At 39.1% G+C, this 20,599-nt stretch overlaps 1 long non-coding RNA gene across 3 annotated transcripts in view; it reads left to right on the forward strand.

The window, feature by feature from the left end:
• The first annotated feature begins 7,674 nt into the window (after positions 1 to 7,674).
• LOC112671549 (uncharacterized) overlaps positions 7,675 to 20,599 on the forward strand; it is a 34,027-nt gene continuing 21,102 nt past the window's right edge. The window contains exons 1-3 of one of the 3 annotated variants that reach the window (XR_004815794.2): positions 7,675 to 7,915; positions 9,006 to 9,100; positions 12,090 to 12,218. This is a non-coding gene — a long non-coding RNA (uncharacterized LOC112671549). The remainder of the gene's footprint in view (positions 7,916 to 9,005; positions 9,101 to 12,089; positions 12,219 to 20,599) is intronic. The other 2 variants (XR_003143686.3, XR_003143685.3) reach the window with 2 other exon arrangements.

Genomic DNA, 20,599 nt, shown 5'->3' on the forward strand with positions numbered 1-20,599 from the left:
AAAATAAAATCACTATGGATTTCCTATTTGGGTGAATTTTGCATATCTTATTTTAAAATATCATTTCTATTTCTTTTTCTGGCTTCATATTGTACAGTTTTACATTATATGAAGTCCACTTATGGAAAACACTGAAAACCACTACTTTGTCTAACTAAAATTCACAGTGGAATGCTTTTGTCAGGAGTTTTAGAGAACATTTCTTGGAATGCCAAAATCAAAAATGACAAAGGACTAGGAAAGGTATGCTAAACATGTAAATAAGGGTATTCTCATCTTTCTGTTGGCCCTAAGTTCTTTGTCACATTCTATAATATTTTTTTTTTATTCAAATTGTGTCACTTCCTTGAGTCTGCAGGGCAGTGTGAGCTCTCTGGGGGCAGGGAGTATCTCTGCTCAGGGTAGAGACAGACCAAAGCCTGGATGAACGGGTGCACAAATGAATAAGAGATATGAAGGGTGAGAGAGAATTATCTGTTTAGCAAAATTAACTTTTGATGAACCTTATTATATTAATATGTTTGCAAATACATGGTGCTTTGGATATTGAAATTTTTCATGTTGACTATTTCAATAAATGATTTAGGGCTCCTTAATTTGTAAGGTACAAAGATACGCTTGAATTACTGGGAGGATAAGGATGTTTATTTTCAGAATATTAAGCGGAAAACTTCCAAATATCAAAAAGGAGTTATAATAGCTTTTAAACTGAAATTTAGAAATACCCAGATAAATGAAATTATAAGATATAGATGTATTTATGTATTTAATCAATTGTTTCCCAGACCCATATTATTGATTCTTCAGTTTTGAACAACTTCTAAAGATTCTTGAGTTTCTGTTTCCTCATCTAGAGAATGTTTATATACTCCACTCACTGTGAGGTTTACATGATAACTTTAATTTAAAAACAAACACACAAACAGCTCATTGTCTATTATAAATGCTAAACTATAATATCAATTTCTTTTTCCATTCCTCCACTTAAAAAAACAAAAATAATTATGCTTTGCTTATGCAACATTATCTGATTTAATAATGGTCACAGCAATAAATTATGTGAATGGATTATGAAAATGTAAAAGAGCTTCACAAATACTTGTTTGGTGATGATACCAGCCACTCAAGGTAAGAGCTGAACAAACAGGACCCAGAAGCTTTGAGAACTGATCCTCTTTTTTGAAAAAGTATAAATCAAGGATATGAATTCATTTGAGTGCTCAGAAATGAAGATTAAATTCAGATAAACAAACATAAAAATTCAATATAGCCTACAATGAAATATTTAAAACAAGTCATTAATGAACTTTAATTTCCAAATAGATGGAAAATGGTCATTTATGTTTGTAGGTATTTCCTTCGTGTTTGATTTCTTAATAAGAGGTTGTCTTTCATTGCTTAGCTCAGAACAAAAACTCCATTTCCAACAGTGAGTCTTTATAAATAGATTTATAATTATTATTTCCAGTTTATATTTTTAAAAAGCATCCACTGGAATAATGTGAATTATTTGTGTAATTATTTCATGTCTTTGATGTGTTTGCAAAGTGCAGAATATTTAATGAGCCTGAAATAAAAAGTGGCAGAGCCAGAACACCTCTTATGCCTTAGAGATCATCCCTTTCAAACCTCTACCTCTTTTCCAATCACCTTTTTGAAACAATGATAGCTGAGGTGCCCTCAAATCCAGGATTGTGTGAGGAGCAACAAGCAGAGAGCAATCGGTGGAAACTTTGTAGCTGGAACTGGATATAGGATCCAGCTCTGAGGCTCTTCCATCCCCAGGACCAGGAGGAGGCCAGCCTGCGAGGCTTCCTTGTGGAGGGGAATGTGTGCCCTGCAGGTTGTATTTCTCTGCTGCAAACATGTGCGCTAGACCCCCTGCATGTAGGACATCTGAGCACACAGTAATGACAGGAAATTAGGTTTAATGAGTAGGTATTGGAATATTTGCCTTCATATGAGCAGAATCATTTACTGGACACCAAATAAAAACAAAATCCCACACTTATTCTGTTCATTTATTTTCAGTTAGAAAGTATTATATCTGGCAGAATTCTAAGAGCCAGAGAGTTTCCTTCAATGAAGTGATTGACTCTCTTTAAAAATTAGTCAGTTCTTACTCACCCTCTGGTATTTTCATAGGAAAAAAATGTTTTTGTTTGTGAAATGGAGGTAAATTGTTTTGTTGAGTGTTTCCACTGATCGATCTACTTAGATCACTTTTCCCTGTTTGTGAACAGTGAGACCTTACCATCCTGATGACAAATACCCACCATTTGCTTCGACGTGGATGGAACTGGAGGGTATTATGCTGAGTGAAGTAAGTCAGTCGGAGAAGGACAAACATTATATGTTCTCATTCATTTGGGGAATATAAATAATAGTGAAAGGGAATAGAGGGGAAGGGAGAAGAAATGGGTAGGAAATATCAGAAAGGGAGACAGAACATGAAGACTCCTAACTCTGGGAAACAAACTAGGGGTGGTGGAAGGGGAGGAGGGCGGGGGGTGGGTGACTGTGTGGCGGGCACTTAGGGGGGCACTTGACGGGATGAGCACTGGGTGTTATTCTGTATGTTGGCAAATTGAACACCAATAAAAAATAAATTTATTATTAAAACAACAAAAACAAACAAACAAAAACAAAAACAAAAAAACCCAAAAAATTTATTTACATATGACAATAAAATTGACTTTTAAAAAGTCTTTTAAAAAGGACTTTTTAAAATTCCTCATTATCTTTTATGGAGTCAAAAATTTATGTTCATAACTATTAAAATATATAAGAGGCACCTGGGTGGCTCAGTTGGTTAAACAGCAAACTCATGATTTCAGCACAGATCATGGTCTTAGGGTCCGGGGATAGACCCCCAGGTCAGGCTCTGAGCTCAGCAGGGGGTTGGCTTGGGATTTCTCTCTCTCTGCCCCTCTCCCGCTCTCTCCCTAAAATAAATAAATAAATCTTAAAAAAACAAAACATTTAAATGATTTAAATTTTGTTTTTCTTACTGTAAAAATTATGCAAGGTAAGTGTAAAAAATGTGAATATTAGATGTTAATATTTTGGGTTTACCTCTGGCCTTTCATATGTTCCAAAATTAATAACTTAGAGCACAGTGTTTAAACTTGTGTTTTGAAGTGTAGTCTACTATATCTTAAATATCTTTCTATGCTAATTAAAAATTCTTTTGCAATATTCAAGTGGCTTATATTTACCAGTGATTTTATATTTTTTTTAAATTTTTATTTCTTTATGATAGTCACAGAGAGAGAGAGAGGCAGAGACACAGGCAGAGGGAGAAGCAGGCTCCATGCACCGGTAGCCCGACGTGGGATTCGATCCCGGGTCTCCAGGATCGCGCCCTGGGCCAAAGGCAGGCGCCAAACCGCTGCGCCACCCAGGGATCCCTCTACCAGTGATTTTAAAAGACTGTATCATTAAATAGAACTTTAGTGTTTTAAAAGTAAAGACTGAAAAAAAAGAAAAACCTGAAGACTGCTCTCACAAATATCCATGTTGTTAAATGTTTGAAGATACAGTCATGTTGATTTCCCTCAGAATAAATTCCAAGAACTGGATTTGCTAGGTCATATACTTTTAGAAAGCTTTTGACTTAAACCGTCAAATTGCCCACCAGTAATGTTTTATAACACGAATTCTCTTTAAATAAAACCATGTGAAACATATCACTTTTAGGTGGCTCTGAGGGCAATGGTGTTTAGTTAAGAACTCCAACAGGAAGTTTCCACTGTTGGGAGGTGCAAAGAAAGGTAAGAGACCACGGTCATGGCCCCAGGGCTGGAGAGGCTATTGGCAGTGGGAAGCCAGGAGCCACTTGCACAGTCTGCAACAGGCTGCCCGGAACAGACAGGGAGACTGTGGGGGCGTCAGACCCTTGCGCAGATTGTGCTTCGCCTTTTCAAGCCTCCGGCTCTCACAAACTCCTCCTCTGTGCTCCCTACTTGCTCCTTTCTGACCTTCTTTCCTTTGTGGATGCACCAGTGACACTGGCTGCTTAACTGCTCATGGTCCTTCCACTGTGAAGCTCTTGACGCTGCAAGTTGACCTGCCATGCTGGGCTAGCACCATGCATTTTACCACCATGCCAGCAGCTACCATTGATAAGAATCCTGACAGTCTCTTGTATTTTGAAAGAACTGATTTTTAAATCACCTAATACAAATTTTTCTTCTTTTTAAATAAATTATTTTGTATTGGTGTTCAATTTGTCAACATACAGAATAACACCCAGGGCTCATCCCGTCAAGTGTCCCCCTCAGTGCCCGTCACCCAGTCACCCCCACCCCCCGCCCTCCTCCCCTTCCACCACCCCTAGTTTGTTTCCCAGAGTTAGGAGTCTTTCATGTTCTGTCTCCCTTTCTGATATTTCCCACTCATTTTTTCTCCTTTCCCCTTTATTCCCTTTCACTATAATTTATATTCCCCAAATGAATGAGACCATACAATGTTTGTCCTTCTCCAATTGACTTACTTCACTCAGCATAATACCCTCCAGTTCCATCCATGTTGAAGCAAATGGTGGGTATTTGTCGTTTCTAATACAAATTTTTCTTACCATTACCAGGACACAATAGGAGCTATTTCTCTTTTCCATTTAACTGCTAACTTCTCATCACATACAAATTATCAATTTTAGACAGTGATGTCATAAATACAACAGCCTATTTCTTGAACCTCCTGTAATTCTCCAAGTGTGCTCCTTGGATCAGCAGCAGTAGTGGCACCTGCGTACCTGCGCACCTGCTGGGAATGTGAATTCTCAGACCCCATCCTTCTACTGAATCAGAAATTCTGGGCATAGAGCTCATGGCTTTGTTCAGACAAGTCCTCCAGGTCATTCTGATGCAGGCTTCACTGGACAGCCATCTAGCTGCGACAGTGCTCTGACTCAGGAGCCTTCCTTAGGTCAGGATGATTTTGGAAGAGTGTAATTTAATAGCAGAGAAGACCTCTTCCTCATCTCTGTGTGTACTGGGATAGTTGTGGTATCTAGAGCCTCAGAGGTAACTAAAATATGTGTGGGATCAACCACGTTTCCTCGGAAAATAATAGTAAAACCGCCTGGGGGTGGAACTGGGCTGGCAGGCCGCATGTTTGAGCAGGAGTTAATTTGGAAATGATTATCAACATTCATGGTTGGAGCAGTTTTGCATAACCAGTGACTCACAACAATTTTGTGTGTCTTAAAATAACATGGTGAAGATTAACAAATTTAATTCCCGAAACACATGGGTGTCCTGTGGGATTTTGTGTCATGTTTACATGCTGTGTTTCCCCAATGACAGGCTGTTACTAATCCTGTCCCACAGGCCCTGTGTTCTCAGTAGGCTTTGATCTGGGTTTGGTTGATAGCAATTTCCTCATTCTTTGAACTCAGAGTCTTCCCATGACCCTGGAAGCTCGGATGGCTCTCCAGCAGCCATCTCAGGTCCTCAACATCTATCCCCATGAACTCAGATGTTAGCAATTTGCCCTGTATTCCAGTTCTTCAGACCCCATTGACACAGCAGACGTTCTGAACTGGCTAAGCCTACCTGGGGGCAACCCCCCACCCCGGGTTCAGGGAAGTCCATCTTTCTTTGCAGAGATTTGCCTGGTCCCCTTCTTTCATCTCAAGTGTCTCCCTGCACAGGGACTCTTGCCGCCTGCCTTGGGCATGCTCAGATGTCAATATGCCCACAGGGACCTCTTGCTACGTGCCTCCCAGCTGCTGCCCTACCATTCTCCCTAACTCGTCCCCCTCACGGTGGTGCACTGACCCATCTGCTTCTAATCCCCTGCCCAAAGTGGCTTACCTAAACGGACTCCTGCCAAGTGATTGGTGAAATGATGACCGACACTGCAATATCTTCTTTTCCTTGGCGTGTGGTTCCTGTAAGGCCAGAGGTCCTTCTTCTCCCATCAGAGGCTCCTTTCCTTGGCTTCTGGGAGAACACTTTCTCTTGTGCCCCTTCTGACTTTATGGAAGTCCTTTCTCAGCTGCTGTTATTTTCTACCTAGTCTCTAAGGATTTTATTTTTTTTTAATTTCTATTTATTTATTATTTATTTGAGAAAGAGAGAGAGAGCATGAGCAGGGGAGGGGGTGGAGGGAGAGGGGGAAGCAGACTCAGGGAGCCCCACATGGGCCTCGATCCCAGGACCCTGAGATCATGACCTGAGTTGAAGGCAGATGCTTCACTGACAGGCACTCCTATTTCCCATCTATTCTCTAAAATTTGTTTTTCCTATTCATGAAGCATATAATATGAGGGTTACATCTATTTCAGGATTCTTAGGTATACTAAAGATTGCATGAAACATGCCTGGCACAGTATCTTGATGCAGTTGGGATTCAGTAACTAGTTGTCAGTAAAGGTAGAATGGTTAAGATTCAGACTCTGGACTCAGACTTCCTGCATTCACATCCTGTCTGTGTCACTTTTCAGCTTTGTGACATTGGGAAAATTCTGTAGCCTCTCTGTTTCTTTATCTCCTCTTCTGTAAGATGAAGACCTTCATAACATCATTAGGATTCAGTGCTGTAGTGTGCTCAAAACACCTAGTACAGTGCCTGGGGAGGAATGAGTTCTCAACAATCATTGTCTACTAATAAAAAACCTTATTTTATTATTCAATTTTGCCATAAAATAACCCTAAACCAGCTTTAACTTTCTATTCAATGACCCCAAGCCTTCCCACTTTATTTAAATCTTATTTTTTTCTTTGAGTAGCTATAATTAACCTTTAAAAAAGGATTTAAGTAACGTGAACACATTTTCTACCAGTAGTCGAAGGGCTCTTTCTGCCAAGTGAAGGCTGTCCCTCCTTCTACTACTTACTTTCATGAGGAAGCCAGGTCTACTCTCATTTTTGGAAGTTTTAAAACCAGTCAAGGTCTGTGTCGGTGGTGAGAGGCATTGGAAGCCTGAGATCCATGTCCTGGCTCCCCCCACAATCATCATATGACTTTGCTCAAAATCTTCCCCTCTGAACTTCAGTTTCTAAATCTGAGAAATGAAAATATCTGCTTTGAATATGATGTGCATATAACAACATCCGAAACTACAAATGGCAAAGAGTTATAAAGTGCAAATTTAGGAAGCACTCTTCAGGTGTGAAATGTAGCCAGACTACTCTATTTACAACCTTATTTAGTGTCTCAATGATCTAAATTTTGGCTATTGTCACAAAATGAGTTTATATGCTTTATGACTCATTTAACTGTGCTGCCGTAGCTTCCTGTTGTCACTCTATCTGCACTCCCATTTTCAAGTCTATGATCACCTCAACTTTATTCTAATGGTTTGAAGTCTTTAATCTCAAGAATTCAACATTTTTCAAACAAATGATTTTGCCTCCTATCTAATGGAACATTGAAAGAAAAATCAAAACAAATAGTAACTGTCCTTAGAGACATGTGTAACCACAATAAAACAAAAAAATACAGCTAATAGCTCCAAGTGTTGCATCTTTAAGCAAAAACACTATGTCTCTTCTTGTTTTTAGTATAATACTTTAAAATTGGAAGAAAATTCGGCATGAAAAACAAGAAAAGCTAGTTGGTGATGCAAGTATGTTTTTGATGAGTGCATGAGCTATGAGAGCACAATGTTGACTGATGAGTCCCCACCTGTGTCTATGAGACTGTGATTGCACTGGCACTGAGGATGTGTGCATGGTTGGTCCAGATTTGGGGTGTACGTGACTACCACTGTTTGTGTTATACATGATCAGGAGAATGAACAGGAAGAATATGGAATCCACTTAACACATGTGGTGTCGCCAGGAGGAGCATGATTCTGCCAGCATTGACTAGACTTATCTCTGATATGTTTTCAATCTGCAAAACTGAGAAGCTAGTAAATTTGTATCAATTTAGACTCTTTTCTTCAATGAGAAGTGAGTTGAAGGTGGGTGGATGGAGACCCTCTGTTTTCTTCTATCCATAAATTGCCAATATAGAAATTTATGCATATGTATTTCATATTCATTTTTTTGATACAAGAAGAATGTCATGAACTTTATGTGGGTCATAGTTTTCTTCTTTTTTTCCCCCTTAGCTTGTAACTTACTAAAAGAGTAAGTTGTTTTGCAAAGATCATTAGGTAGATTTTTTTGTTTGTTTTTAATCGTGTATTTCTAATGTTTTGTGTGCAGAAAATCTTACTTGCTCTTTCCCAGCTGGAAATGATATCTCTTATATATTTTTATTTTTGGATCTCTTTTATGACGTTTCACTTCCTGTTTTAGTTCATAGATACCTAAATGTGTTTTATTTTTCCTATTAGAATGTAAAACAGCCTTGAGAAATGATGTTTTATATATTGTATTTCCAGTATTTATAAATAGAATATATAAGTAAATTAAAAACTTCCCACTTTGAATAGCAACAGCAAAAAACATCTATAGTCCCTAAAAGAGAACAGAGATCCAGTGGAAAATGTTCCTGGAAAATGCAGCTCTGCTGTTTTCTGGGTACTAAGGAGCCTATGAGTTGGTGTGACTTCAGGCAACATGTTCCTTCTAAGTTTTTTCACCTGTAAAATGAAAATATGTCTGCCTCATAGAACTGATGAGAAGGTCTAAGTTAGGAAACACATAGAACTCCAAGGTGCTATAGAACTGTTAAGAAACCACACCATATGCAAACGGGAATGTGGAGCTTTCACTCTCACATTTAACTTAGTTTACAGTCCTCAGGAGAAATATATAAGCCAAACATTAAGTATATGGAAGAACATCAACCTCATAGTAGGAACTCAGAACCGAATTTGCTGAGCTGAATTACTGTTAACTTCAATTATCCAAAAAGCTTCCCTTAGAGAGTCAAGGATGGAAGGCTCTAAGCTGGCACACAGGAATAGCGTTATTGGATTTGTGCTCAGATCATGATTCCACAGAGCTTTGGATCCATCCCATAAGAGAGTTGTTGTTGGAAAGCACTGTGTAGGATTTTACTTAGAGGAATCAGCATGGACTCCTTTTTTAATCGCTCAACAGAAGTGGCACTCAGAAATTACCTTTGAGTTATCCAGCTGCTGGAAATCTAAGAGCTGTCCAGAGGCAAGAAATACTTAAAACTTAGAGTGGTTAAGGTAAGTAGATGCTGAAGACAATTTTCACTAGTGATTGCTGTCAACTGGAGTGATAGCAGTTGGTAAGACCTATTCCTTTATTGAACTTATTCAATGCCTACTTGTGACAGCTGCTAGTTAGCCACAGGGATTCAGGTGATGGTAAGGATGAAAATCCCTTCCAACCCTTCAGAGTAGCTCTTGGAAGGTACTGTCACAAGCGCTGGCATCAATGAGTCCTGCACTAGTGGTGGCCTCCACACCCCAGGATCCATGAATGACTCACTCTGACAGAAGCACCTGTGGAGTAAAACCAGCGGTTTCCCCAACATCCAATATGAAGCATCCTAACATTCAGGAGAAGAATGATGATCACTGAGCTTTAAAAATAAACTTTTATTTTCCAAAAGGAAAGTCATGGCTTGATTCCCTTGTCAATTGACACTGAGTAATTTCCTTCATCTGTGTGCAGTTCTCTCTTACATTGTGTAGCACTTTCTAGCTTACACTGCAGCTAACTCTTCTTAAAGGGAAGAGAGGCTAGAATTAAGCATTGCTGGAAAAACTATATATGAAGATACTCATGCTTTAATAAGAAGTCTAAAATAGTCTCTAAAAAGTTGGGTGACTCATTAGTAACATTCTCTTCCCACGGCCTCCTGCCATATAATTTTGACCTGCAGTGACCTCCCCTGTACTTTTAGATGGACATCAGCATCTAGTATTTATTATGGTACCTTGGAAAGATGCCAAAAGATCAAACAGAGCATGAAAATATTTGTAGGATGGAAATGCATTCTATAGACTCTTAAGTATCACTCTAAGAAGTTGATGTATTGGGTGAAATAAGAAAATTGAGATTACTTGCTTACAAAACATAGGAGTTTTCTTTTAAAATTTTGTAATTCAGAATGGCTTGCTTACATTTTATGGATTTATTGGTTATAGCTTCAGATGAAGAGCATGGACCTTGAGGTCCGCCTGGTTGTGGTTTTTTTTTTTTTTTTAGATTTTATTTATTCATTCATGAGAGACAGAGAGAGAGAGAGAGAGAGGCAGAGACACAAGCAGAGGGAGAAGAAGGCTCCCTGCAGGGAGCCCAATGTGGGACTCGATCCCAGGACTCCAAGATTACACCCTGAGCCAAAGGCAGATGCTCAACCACTGAGCCACCCAGGCATCCAAGCCTGCTTGTGTTTCAACATCATTTTTGGTGCTTACCTTATAGATTGGTCCATTAGGAGAATCGAATAAAATAATGCATGTAAAGCATTTAGTAGAGTGCCATGCCTACATCCTAATAATCATATATAAATGTGCATTCATGGTGATTTTGTTATTCCCAGTCATTTACATCTAAGTAATACGTTTGTTCATTCCCTACCATATACCTCAGGGAGTGTATCATTCAATGTTATACTACTTTGTTCAAGAAACAATATTCTGTCAGTGATTGGCTGTTAAAGGGAGATTTAAAGGCTTTTGGCCTAATTTTAGGACAGTTCTGAAAAGGCCTTTCAGCCTCAGAACAATCTGTTGGATTAGTTCAAGTCTCATTTGTGACTTCATGTTAATGGGCCACCATAAATCTAACCAAGTAGGATGCCAAAAACAGTTGCTATGCTGGATATGGTGTCTTTGCTAGAGCAGGTTAACACTCTTTTGCCTGCATGGGATGTGAGTCATCGATATAGTAAATGCATTCTTGCGCTTACTCATCAAGAAAGAAGATTGGAAGCTAATCTCTTATAGTCACAAGAAAGGGTTAATAGTCTACAAAATCTTACCCAAGGCTACATTAATCCTACTATTTGTCATAATTTAGTTCAAAGGGACCTGGATTATCTTAAAATACTGCAGAAGACCATTGTTCCCCTATATTAATGATGTCATGTCAATGGGATGTGATGAGTAAGAGCTGGCACATATTCTGAATGCTTTGGTAAAATATTTCCCGCTCCAAAAGGCAGAAAAAACCTGACATAGTTTTCTAGGAGAATTTAGTGACATGTAAAGTGTTTATGAATCTAATGGTCTGGGGTGTACCTTTACATACTTTCCAGAAAGTGGGGTGGTTATTGCTCCTTGCCCCTAAAGAAGAAGCACAAAGCTTGGTAGGGCTTTTTTGGGGTTTGTAGTCAACACAGTCTCCACATGGGGTTACTTTAATGCTCAATTTATTTATTGATATGAAAGCCTTTTCACCCTGAGAGATTCAGATCAAGATCAGGAAAGGTCACTGTAGCTGGTCTAGTTTGCAAAACGAGCGGTTCTGCCACTTGGGCTATACAACCCAGCAGATCCCATAATTCTGATGTTACCTGTGGTAAAGAGAGATGCTGTTTGGAGTTTCTGGAAGACCAAAGAGAGAAACACAGTACAGCCCCATAGAGTTCCAGAGTAAGGACAAGCCTATATAACTATAGACGATTCCTTTTATTTTTAAGATGAAACTGAGATTTATTTATTTTTTATAAATTTATTTTTTATTGGTGTTCAATTTGCCAACATATAGAATAACACCCAGTGCTCATCCTGTCAAGTGCCCACCTCAGTGCCCGTCATCACCCAGTCACCCCCACCCCCCACCCACTCCCCTTCCACCACCCCTAGTTCGTTTCCCAGTTAGGAGTCTTTCATGCTCTGTCTCCCTTTCTGATATTTCCCACTAATTTTTTCTCCTTTCCCCTTTATTCTCTTTCACTATTTTTTATATTCCCCAAACTATAGACGATTCCAACAGCTCTGGATGCTACTGGGCTCTAAGAGAAACCCAGTGTCTCACCATGGGGCCTATGTGACCACAATTCCAGAACTGCCCATCAGAGTTTGGCTGCTGCTAGATATACCAAGTCATAAGATCAGGTGAATGAGAAGCTACCCTATGATGGGGGCACATCTCAGGGTTGGTGTAGAAGTCACCAGTAGGCTAACATGATAAGTGGCCCAGACACTCATCACCTACCACTATTGTGGATGCTTATTTTCAGCCTCAATTTATATATGACAGGTGATGGAGGGTGCCCCGTGACCAGCTGATGAAGGAAGGAAACGGTTAACTTGATCACAAGGACGGTGGCTAAAAGTGGACACCCAACTCTCTACACCCCCTTGAGGATGGCCTTGAAAACCAGGCAAGGTGAAATCCTCCTTGTGGGCAGAGCTGTGTGTGGAGGGGAAATTGTGCAAGACAAGGGTGTGTGTGTGTCCATAGGGCATGGTGAAAAGTCTCCCTGGCTGGCTGGGGCTGTACAGGAAGAAAACTGGAGAAAGTCCAGGTCAGGAAGGGGCATTAATTTACCAGGCACATGGAATAAGCAGGGGTTAATTGCAAGCCTCTGTCCTTGGCCACTGCCACACCTGTGCCATGACTGCAGCCATGGGAATGGTACAGTCATAGGGACAGCCCAGTCTGCCCACCCCACCCCCCAGGCCGACCAACCAAAGACTGACCATTGTAAGACAGAAGAGGGCCCGGCCTCCTTCCATGAGTGGTGCGTCTGCATCCAGAGCCTCTCACGGGATCGAGGATGGCCTTCAGATGGGACCTGGCCAGACATTCTGGCAAGCTTATTTCTCCACCTTATCTTTCTTCCCTTACCTCCCTACTCTTGAGAACACTCCTTCAATAAATCACTTTAACAAGGATCCTGTTCTTGGGCTGTTTTCTGGATATCTGACCCAGGCCACCAGTCATCAGCATACAGTTGGTGTTTGGAGCTGTGTGCATGAGTGAGATCCCTTAAGAGTGCAGAGTGACAGCAACAGTGGCTACAGGACAGTGAGCGGCAGGACTGCTGAGTCACTGGGAATGTGGGACATAAACCTACATAGAAGCCGAGACAATGTTTCAGGAATGAAAAGGCAGTTAGAGTGTCAATGGGAGAAAGTTCCACAGGTGCTGTGGTGACCTCAGCAGATTCCCCTGGTTCTGGGTGCTGTGGAAGGTCCAGCAATCACCCCAGTGTCTGACCTCGGGGCAAGGGCTCTGATCCTTTGCTGCAGGTGGAACAAATGCTGTAGTTCGTGCTCCAGAGTTCCCTGGGGGAACAGGTGGAGGCTCAGTATCACCTGAAGCTGCATCCTTGTCTCTTCTTCCTCTTCTTCATCTGGAAACCTCACTCCCTTATAGACTCCTCCCGAGAGCATGGGCTCCTAGAAACTGAGCCTGGGGTTATGATTCTGGGGATTCGTTAAAGGATCGCTAAGACAAGAATTCAAGGAAAACAAGTATCAAAATGTGTTTTTAGCATATGGAAACTAGGATGTAACTAGTAAAATGGGGCAAAAGTCAGAGTAGACAGAGAAATGAATAGAAGGTGAGTCAAAGAAGTCCATGGGTTCAGACAAGTGCACCAAGCACTTTGTTGTGAAACCAAGCAAAGCCTTTATGGTAGATAGATTTGGAAACAGGGTAAAAACAGATGCGTGTTCATGTGTACACATGCGTGTACATGTTGTAAGACATGGCATTGAGTGCTCTAAGTTGAGAGAAAATAACCAACAAGAAGGAAGAGGTTGATAATCCAGGAAAAGAGGTGGAACCAGTATCACTGAACACCTGTGAGATCTTGTAAAAGTTTTTGTGATGAAAAACCACAAACTTGGGGGATGCCTGGGTGGCTCAGTGGTTGAGTATCTGCCTTCGGCTCAGGTTGTGATCTCAGGGTCCTGGGACAGAGTCCCACATTGTGCTCCCTAATGAGGAGCCTGCTTCTCTCTCTGCCTATGTCTCTGCCCTCTCTCTGTGTCTCTCATAAATAAAGAAAATCTTAAAAAATATTAAAAAAGTAAAAAGTAAAAACCACAAACTCAGAATAAAGGATGAGTGGCAACATATTTTATTTTATATTTAATAAAAGTTTTTGCTGTTATAGTCTCACATACTCAGATGTATCCAAACCTCCTGAATAGATAATAATGATAATTTTCTGCAAAATGGATGAGCAGGACTTTAAAAATAATGGGTTTCTTATTGCCTGACTTGTGCCATGTAAAATATATTTCCTGTTGCTAGTGTCAGATGTGATAAACTATAAAGCAAGTGATGTGTGCTATTTTAGGTGTTTGCCAATTATTTAAAAGCAGACTGATAATATAACTACTTTGGGATAGATAAAGGTAACAAAAATCTGAGAAAAAGGAACTAAGAAATTTGATGTTTTAAGTTCAGTTAATATAAACTCACAGGACTACCTGTGGTAAGGGCTACAGAAAGATTAGACAATGATTCCTGTCTCCATGATCTTATAATTATTGTGTACTAGACATCCTTATCTTAAAGTCTAAAAGTTATTCATAGTAGAGCAGGCTTATTTTTTAAGATTTTATTTATTTATGAGAGACACACAGAGAGGCAGAGACACAGGCAGAAGGAGAAGCAGGCTCCCTGCAAAAGCCTGAGGTGGGACTCGATCTCGGATCCTGGGATCACGTCCTAAGCTGAAGACAGAAGCTCAACCACTGAGCCACCCAGGCATCCCTAGAGCAGGCATATCATGTCTGTGATGTGAATACTTGCCTCTCATTTTTCCATCCACCCAGGCATCCCTAGAGCAGGCATATCATGTCTGTGATGTGAATACTTGCCTCTCATTTTTCCATCTACAAATGCCAACTGGCTATGATGGTCATACACCTTATTTTCCACCCCCTTCTTGTTGTTTTTCAAAGACTTTGTCCTTTTGACTCTGGGAACTCTTACTTATTTGCCCACTTTCTTCTTTTGGCTTAATTCAAGAAATCTGCAATTGACAATTCTTCATCATACTCTGCTTCTCCTATTTCTACAATATATGCAAGTAGATATTTAGGAATTGGCTCCAAAGCCAAGGATGTAGCATTATCATCAAGTCAGGCCTGTGGCAAGAATTATTAACTTCCTAGGATCCCCCAGTTATCTTTATACTCCAGGATGTTGATTCATTTCTGTTTTTTCCTTGGTACTTCCATCATTTTTTTCATGTTTCATCATGTTTTATTTATAGAAGCAAGTGTGAGGAGTTAAAAGCAACTGGTTCTCGAGCTTCTGGCAAAAGCTTGAGCTGAAATGTTAGCTCTGGGCTGTGCTTGTGGGTCAGCTGACTCAGATGTTGCCAGGCCCTCTGGGGTCATGGCAAAGGCCACATGCCTTGTGAGACTCTCTACTTTCTTCCTGGCATGACTTTCTTCCCCCCTTTCTTGCTTGCACCTCAATACCAGGGTCAGTCAGTGTGGTCTGGATCAGAGATGACCTTCCCAGGATAGTCAGGTCTGCAATTGTTCTCCTTACTTTTTCCAATAAAAATAATAATTAGTTATTGGGAAACTTTGTAAAGATAATGCTTCTGTTATAGGTTCAGCTCCAAATCTTTTATTGCTAAGTGTTTTTACTCACTGTGTTATTACCAGGAGCTAATGCTGTCATTCACTGCCACCGTGCTCCCTTTCTAAATCCCTGGGTTTCCAGAAGTCATCACGAGTTATATTCAGAAAATTGTAGTGATAAAAATCTTCCATGTGTAAAAAAACTCATGGGAGGTGACACCCAAATACAAACCACAGTGCCAGGAATTCTAAGTTTCAGCTTGCCAAAAAGCCAGACACATGTTAGGGTTACTCAAAACGATGAACATGGATTTTAAAATTCCACGTTGACTAATCTAGGTAGATATGGTCACCAAATAGTCAAGTAAAAGATGTAATAATTCTGCATAACCTGCTTGTCTTTTGTACTCCTACCTTTGCTCTATCCTTTCCCCTTCCTCTTTTCCTCATCAATTTTATTGAGAATGAGAATGTCAAAGTAGAGAAATTAAACTCAGGTTGTGAGAAAGCCAGGATAACAATACTTATATTGGGTAAACTAGGCTTTAAAACAAAAACTGTAACAAGAGACAAAGAAGAACACTAAAGAATAATAAAGGGGGCAATCCAACAAGAAGGTCTAACAGTTGTAATTATTTATGCTTCAAACATGGGAGCACCCAAATACACAAAACAGTTAATAACAAACATAAAGGAAATAATTGATGGTAATACAATAATAGTAGGGAACTTTAACACCTTACTTATAACAACAGATTGATAATCCAAACAGAAAATCAATAAAGAAACAATGGCTTTGAATGACACCCTGGACCAGATGGATTTAACAGACATAGTCAGAACATTCCATCATAATACAGCAGAATACATTCTTTTCAAGTGCACATGGAGCATTCTCCAGAAAATGTCATATATTAGGTCACAAAATAAACCTCAACATAGTCAAAAAGATCAAAGTCATACCATGCATATTTTCTGATCACAATGCAATAAAAATCTGGAAAGAGCACAAGTACATGGGTTAAATAACAGGCTGCTAAACAATAAGTGGATCAACCAGGAATCAAAGAAGAAATAAAAAATTACATGGGAACACATGAAAATCAAAACAAAATGTTCCCAAATCTTTGGGATGCAAGAAAAATGATTCCAGCAGCGAAGTTTATAGCCATACAGGCCTACTTCAAGAAGCAAGAAAAATCTCAAATAAACAACCTAACTTTACACCTAAAGGAGCTAGAAAAAGAGCAACAAACAAAACTGAAAGCCATCAGAAGGAAGGCAGTAATAAAGATTAGAGCAGAAATAAATGATATAGAATCCTAAAAAACTCCACAAAAATAAAAACAAAAACCCAGTAGTTCAATGAAACCAGGAGCTCGTTCTTCGAAAAGATCAACAAATCGATAAATCTCTAGCCAGACTCATAATAAAAAAAGAGAGAAGACCCAAAATAAACAAAATCACAAATGAAAGAAGAGAAGTAACAGCCAATACCACAGAAATACAAACAACTTTAGGGGAATATTATAAAAAAGCTATATGCCAATAAATTGCACAGCCTGGAAGAAATGGATAAATTCCTAAAAGCCTATAACCTCCCAAAAATGAATCAGGAAGAAATAGAAAATTTGAACAGACTGATTACCAGCAATGAAATTGAGTCAGTAATTGAAAAACTCCCAACAAACAGAAGTCCATGGCCAGATGTTTTCACAGGCAAATTCTACCAAACACTAGAAGAAGAGTTAATAGTTATTCTTCTCAAATTATTCCAAAAAATAGAATAAGGAAAACCTCCAAATTCATTCTATAAGGCCAGCATTACCTTGATACCAAAGCCAGATACAGACTCCACTAAGAGAAAGAACCAAAGGCCAATATCCCTGATGAATGCAGATGTAAAAATTCTCAATAAAATGTTGGCAAGCTGAATTCAACATTAAAAAAATGATTCACCAAAGCTGACAGTGAGAGCTGAGTGTTTGCTGTTTTTACAACAGAATTCCACCCCGTGGCTCCATCAGAGATTTCTCAAAAGCCAGGTCTGCTCAGCTAGGCCAGGGCAAAGCCTCTCACCCTTACTCCTTCACTCGCTAGGCACATATTCAAGACAAAGCAAAGCCTCAGTAGAGCGGTTTTGTATTTCAGGGACTGTAGAATGCCTTGTCAGAAATTGTTTAAAAGGAAGATTTGGTGTCCATCGAAAGATGAATGGATAAAGAAGATGTGGTCTATGTATACAATGGAATATTACTCAGCCATTAGAAATGACAAATACCATTTGTTTCAATGTAGATGGAACTGGAGGGTTCCATCAACATTGCTGAGTGGAATAAGTCAATCAGAGAAGGACAAACATTATATGGTCTCATTCATTTGGGGAATATAAAAAATAGTGAAAGGGAATAAAGGGGAAAGAAGAAAAAATGAGTGGGAAATATCAGAAAGGGAGAGAGAACATGAGAGACTCCTAACTCTGGGAAACGAACAAGGGGTGGTGGTATAAAGGGAGGTGGGTGGGGGTGGGGGTGACTGGGTGATGGGCACTGAGATGGGCACTTGAAGGGATGAGCACTGGGTGTTATTCTATATGTTGGCAAATTGAACACCAATAAAAAATTTTAAAAAATGATTCACCCCAATCAAGTAGGATTTATTCTCAGGATGCAAGGGTGGTTCAATACCTGCAAATTAATCAACATGATACATTACATGAATAAAAGAAATGATAAAACCTTATGATCATCTCAATAGATGCAGAAAAAGCATTTGGCAAAGTATGACATGCATTCATGATAAAAACCTTCAACAAAGTCGATTTAGAGGGACCAAGCCTCAATATAATAAAGACTTTATATGAAAAACCCACAGGTAACATCAGACTCAATGGTGAAAAATGTAAAGCTTTCCCCTAAAGATCAAGAACAAAACAAGGATGTCCACTCGTACCACTGTTGTTCAACACAGTACTGGAAGTCCTAGCCTCAGCAGTCAGACAACAAAGGAAATAAAAGTCATCCAAATTGGTAATGAAGAAGTAAACTTTCACTGTTTGCAGAAGACATGATACTATAGATAGAAAATATTAAAGATTACACCAAAAAACCCATACTAGATCTGATGAATTCAGTAAGGTTGCAGGATACATAATCAATGTACAGAAATCTGTTGCATTTCTATGCATTTATAATGAAGCAACAGAAAGAGAAATTAAGAAAACAATCCCATTTACAATTGCACCGAAATAATACATCTTCTAGGAATAAACTTAACGAAAGAGGTGAAAAACCTATACTCTGAAAACTATAAAACACTGATGAAAGAAATTCATCTTTCTAGATATGTCTCCTGAGGCAGGGTAAATAAAAGCAAAATTAATCTATTGAGACTACATCAAAATAAAAATCTATACAGTGAAGGAAACAATCAGCAAAACTAAAAGGCAACCTACAGAATGGGAGAAGATATTTGCAAATGAAATATCTGATAAAGGGTTGGTATCCAAAATATATAAAGATCTTATATAACTCAGCAGCCAAAAATTGAATAATCCAATTAAAAAATGGGTGGAAGACTTGAAATGACACTTTTCCAAAGAGGACATACACATGGCCAACAGGCACATGAAAAGATGCTCCACATCACTCACCATCAGGGAAATGCAAATCAAAACTACAGTGAGATCCCACCTCACACCTGTCAGAAATGTTAAAATTAACAACACAGGAAACAACAGATGTTCACAAGGATGAGGAGAAAGGGGAACCATCTTTCACTGTTGGTGGGAATGCAAACTGGTGCACCCACTCTGGAAAACTGTGTGGAGGTTCCTCAAAAAATTAAAAATAGAACTACCTTATGACCCAGCAAATGTACTACTAGGTATTTACCCAAAGGAAAGAAAAATACTGATTCAAATGTTTATAATAGCAATGTCCATGATAGCCAAACTATGGAGAGAGCCCAGATTTCCATCAACAGATGAATGGATAAAGAAGCTGTGGTATAAATACAATGGAATATCACTTCTGTCATAAAAAAAGAATGTGATCCTATTATTTGCAGTGATGTGGATGGAACTAGATGGTATTATGCTAAGCGAAATAAGTCAGAGAAAGACAAATACCATATGATTTCACTCACATCTGGAATTTAAGAAAGAAAACATATAAGCATATGGGAAAGGAGTAGGAAAAAAAGGAGAGAGAGAAACAAAGCATAAGAGGCTCTTAGCAATAGGAAATAAATAGGAAACAAATAGGAGGATTGCTTGAGGGGACCTGGGTGGGGGATGAGCTAGAAGGGGTATGGGCATTAAGGAGGGTGCTTGTGATGATGAGCACTGGGTGTTACATATTAGTGATGATCACTGAGTTCTACTCCTGAAACCAATATTGCACTGTATGTTAACTAAATAGAATTTAAATAAAAATTTGAAGAAAATAAAAATAAAAAATAAAAATAAATAAAAATTATGTTTTTGCAATCAAAAGAAAAGAAAATGTTATCTTTATACCTACTACCTCAAACACATTTTAAAGTAGATTTGGATAGATCATTATAGCATTTTGCCCCTACATTAGAGGTCTTTTATCTTAATATTTAACTCAATTTGGAATGTGGGCAGATGGAAGAAGAGGACTCTCTAAGGTCAATATGAAGGATATGGAAGCTGGATCACTTTAAAGAACTGGTAGAAAATGTCAGAAGTTAAGAAAAAAAGTGTCATCTGGTCAATACTGCCATAGGCTGCTATGAAAAATGCTTTTGTTGGATAACTAGGAAGTCTTGGTGATCTTAGGTAGCAAAGTTTCATGTTAAGGCTCAATTTAGAGTCCCTTGAAATCTCAGGCTATCTTCATTAAACTATGTCTTCAGCACATGCTCTTGTGCTCAGTCACAAAATTCATGAACATCCAAACAGACTGACCTGCTGAAGAACCCATAAAAAAGACTATAGAGAAGGTGAATAAATTGCAAAATTTTTGCCAGCAAAAGCCAGAAACACATTCCAAATAATACATGATAGTACTTATGTATGTCATGCGTATCATTGACTCAGTTTTTCTGGATATTATTTTGAATTTCTGTACATGTTCTCATGGAGAGAACACATTTTCCAGATACAGAGGTTCTGAAGGAGTACTCTGGAGATCTGTTCACCATGTAAGTCACATAGAAACAGAAATAGTGGTTTTCATAGCAATTCAA

The sequence above is a fragment of the Canis lupus genome, chromosome 5 (genome assembly GCF_003254725.2).
Source record: "Canis lupus dingo isolate Sandy chromosome 5, ASM325472v2, whole genome shotgun sequence".
Lineage (NCBI taxonomy): Eukaryota > Metazoa > Chordata > Mammalia > Carnivora > Canidae > Canis > Canis lupus.